Source organism: Acyrthosiphon pisum, chromosome X, assembly GCF_005508785.2.
Source record: "Acyrthosiphon pisum isolate AL4f chromosome X, pea_aphid_22Mar2018_4r6ur, whole genome shotgun sequence".
Taxonomy (NCBI): Eukaryota; Metazoa; Arthropoda; class Insecta; order Hemiptera; family Aphididae; genus Acyrthosiphon; species Acyrthosiphon pisum.
In genome coordinates this window covers 20,154,988-20,159,197 of record NC_042493.1, presented here as the reverse complement: position 1 = coordinate 20,159,197, position 4,210 = coordinate 20,154,988, and positions in this window count along the sequence as shown.

Genomic DNA, 4,210 nt, shown 5'->3' with positions numbered 1-4,210 from the left:
TATTCGACGTTGGTTGTAATTTATAGCTGGGTAACTGGTTCCTAACCGCGTTATCGGTGTTCTGGGTAGCGGTTTGCACCGCCATTACCAGAGTATCCGTTTCGGTTACCTCTGTGCTATGGGTGTGTACTATATGTGTACCTGTTAATTTCGTAGTAGAGGTCGTTGTGTGTGGTGATGGTGACCTGCTACTTAACGAAATTTTTGTTGTTTGGACGGGTGATATATGTGAGGACGCCGAGTTTATCGATGCGCGTTTGATGGTTATATCCCCGTCTCTATTGCCGAGCGTTGTGTGTGGTGGTGTGGCTGTATGTGTGTGTATGGTTGAGGCGGCGGCGTGGACAGGTGTCCGCCGACTCATTTCCCGTTTCCCGATCGCGGTGTGTTACCAAGGCACTCACTGTACCAGTTAAGACCTCCACAGTGCTTGCACGGGTTGGGCGGTTGCTGTTTTCCTGGCGTACCGTCCCGTGTTCGCGTTTGGTGCGTCGGTTGTGGCGCGCGGGTTTGGGGAAATTTTTTAAACGCCGGTTTCGGCTGTGATTATGTCGCTGGTTTGTCAGTTGTGTATTCCAGGACTCCAGCGATCCGACGGAGGTCTCCGAAAGTCGCTGGTCTTTACAATCTTATGTGCGTGCGGTATTCGTTGCGCGTTAGTCCGGCTATCGTACCGACTATATAGCTGTGTTTCAGATAGTCCGGTATTGACGCGGCGTGCATGTTGGTTTTTTTGTGTGACGAACTCCGTTAGCGATTGCGTTGCTGTCTGTCGGACGGATACTATCTCGACCCGCAGCCGTGACTGAATTTCCACGTTGTCGAATTTTTCTAATAATTCGGCGCGGAACTCGTCCCAGGTGAGGTCCAGTGGTCTGATGGTGTTCCACCAGGTACTGGCTGCACCCTTCAGCTGATGTCTGATGATATTTGTCCAGGCCGACCTATCTATACGCATTTGGTACATTATCGATTCCACCTTATTTATAAATCTTGCCGGGTCCTCGGGTGTTGTCCAGTGGTACTCCGGCAGCGAATGTCTCGCTGCGCATACGTCGTCGTATGGTATCAGCGTCGATTGTTGTGCCGCGTAAGCGTATGTGGAGGACGGGGCATGGTATAGGTTTGATGTGTCGTCAAAACGTACTGAACGGTCGGCGTGGTGGCTACCCGTGGACGGTTGTTCGCGGTAACTCGTTCCGTATTCCGTGTTGTTCGATAACACAGGGTGGTGGGGGCGGGTCGGTGGTAGTCCGTCCGTCTGCTGTCCCGGTGCTTGGCGAGCCATACCCATTTCTAGGCGTCGCATTGTCTCTGCAATACGACGTTGGTCGTCGCCAAAGCGGGCCATGCAGTTTTCGAGCATGGTCAGTCGTGAATCCAGACTGTGCCCATGCGTCGAGCTCTCCGCCGATTGCCGTGCCTCCTTAATTATGGACCGACCCGTTTGGATCATGTCCATGGCTTATTGGTGTTTGGGTGTGGGTGTTATATTGTTCGGATTTTGGGCTGGTGATGACTCGACCCGTATTTGCTTGGTTTGTCCGGCGTCGGATGCCTGGCTTGTTGACGAGTTATTTCCGGTCGGCCCAATGGGTTCCGTAGACGTAAACCGGATTTCATTGGCCTGTAGGTTCATGTCCGCAAAATGCTGGGCTAAGCGGATCTCCAGATCGTTTTTCGTTCCCGCTTCCGATAACTCACGCTGTCTACACTCGTAGCGTAACTCCGCAGCGGTCAATTCATTCATATATTTTCCCGGCATGACGTCCGGTTGTTTTTCCGATGTTGTTTACGGGAAAATATAAAATGTGGCTGTTGTCGGTAGAACGGGTGTCCCGTTCCTTCGATCAGCTGTGTTGACCGTTTATCGGTGTGTATTTTCGTACGAAATGTAGGTCAGTGGGTTGTTATTGTTTTGGTGTTGCGATTGCCAGGCGATCACAGTAACCGGTTTTCGCGGAGTGCTGTCACGGATATGCATGTGTGCGTTATCCGGCCCACTACTGCGATTAGGGAAAACGTCGGCTGTCGCTTTGAGCAGCAGCGGCAGCAGTCCGATTATGTGGTATTTCTGTCCCAGGTAATCACGTGTTGTCGTTGTCGGGTGGTGGTGCTGGGCGGTGGTGGTGTGACCCTCTCGCGCTCTTGTGTTCCTACCTACCTATGTCGTGTGTTTGCGCTTTGGATCGTCACGCGCGGTGCAGTCGGTGCGTCCGTAAATCAGGCGGCGCGGTCGGTCGTTACGTCCTTTGTCGTTATGCAATATGTTACGTAACGCCGGTTTTTCCGTTACCGCGGCGGCCGCGGCGTGATAGGCGCAACCGACTAGTTTTGACTATCGATTGTCTATCGATAGTTTCAAAAACTACCGAGTGATTTTTCAATTGAATAGATATTAGTATTCATCAATTGTTTTTAAAAACTATCGAGTAATTCACTTGATAGTTTTCTTTCGGTAGTTGCATACGTCTTACACCGACTAGTTTTGACTATCGATAGTTAAAAAAAAACAACTGAGTGATTTTTCGGTATTTTTGACCGAATTTACTTGATAATAATTTGGGATAGACATTTTAAAGACAAAAATATAAAAAATGAAATAACCAGCCTTGATACTCGATAGTCGAATCTCGAATGACAACATTAACAACATCATGGCTAAATGGTAAATAATAACCTTACCTAAAAAGTAAAAATTTCGATAGTTCGATTAGTTTTCAATAGTTCGATAGTTTTTCGAAAGTTCGATAGTTTTATAAAACAACCGAGTAATTAGATAGTTTAAACTATCGAGTACTTCGATAGTTTTCACTCGGTTGTGCCCATCACTATTACCGCCTGCTAACCACGTTTTTGTCGGAGTGCGTCGGGGACTTTTTCCAAATCGCGCAACGGGTGGGTATGATGGTGGGGTAGTACGGGGTAAGTTAATGAAGATTTTCACTTACCGGTGATTCCTTTTCGGGGAGCCAGTTGTAGCGGACCTATGGGGTGCCGCGTGAATGGTGAATGTTGAGGTGAGGTAACCCAACACGTGAAGTTAAAAAAAACAAAAGAGAAAAAGAAAAACACAATTTCGTTGCTGAGTGTTGAGGTCGGGTATTTATTCGACAGAAATTGTAACCGACACAAACTAATGGAACAAATTCCTAAAACGTGTTTTATGTGTGTTTTCGCGTTTTTTTCACTTAAGTGGACGTGTATCGTCGTACGTGTTATGCGGGTCGTAGGAAAACAAGTGACTTTTACAATCCGGTTCACCGAACGGCCGACGAATTTTCATTAGTGTTAATAATATATCTCTCTCTGAAACTTTACTCTTTAAACTTAACAATTCTATAAATCCTTGATTATACCAATCAGGATTTAAACCTATATAAGCTTTGGGATTATTTTTTATATAGAAACAAGTCATTTCATAGCTCATATCTGTGCACTTCTTTTGTTCGTTATTTATATGTGAAATACTAGAAAAAGAATTATTACTAATATCCATAGAAGTATCTAGCTCACTCTCAGAATTTGAACTACTAGTTGAATCACAAATTGAGATACATTCATGTGTTTTACAATTAGATTTATTTACATTGAAAGACAACTTATCAATTATCGTATTTTCAGTTTGAAACTCCATATCACACTGTGTTCCCTTGCTTCTAGTTGATTTAGGAACCGTTTTACTGTTCAAATTTACTTGTACACCAATTTCTTTTGTTTGTTTATCAGAATGTTGGAAATTATTTTTAATTATTATTTCAGCATCATGTATAACTGTATCAATATGTTCTAAAAGCAATTAATATGTTGTTAATACTTTAATAGTTAACATTTTAATTATGTATCATTAAAAATAAAAATAAAAACACAAAATATTATTATCTTGAAAAATGTATAGGTATACCTTCTGTCATACAAGATTGATTTTTTACAGCGGTTTCAATGATATTTTGTCGGATTCTTTTAGTATGCAATAGTCGAGGGTTTGATGTTGATGCTTGCCTACGATTAACCTGACAATCAAAAATATTTGGTACAATATTTGGTACAATATTTTTTTTTCAGTTTAAGGATTGATGCTCCCATAAGCTTAAATTGAATGTAATTATCTAAATCTTTTTCTAACTGAAAAAAAAGATTCTATATAAGATTCTGGTTTAAAAAGACAAATGTTTTATTATTTCTAATTAATCCTCTGTATAAAAATTAC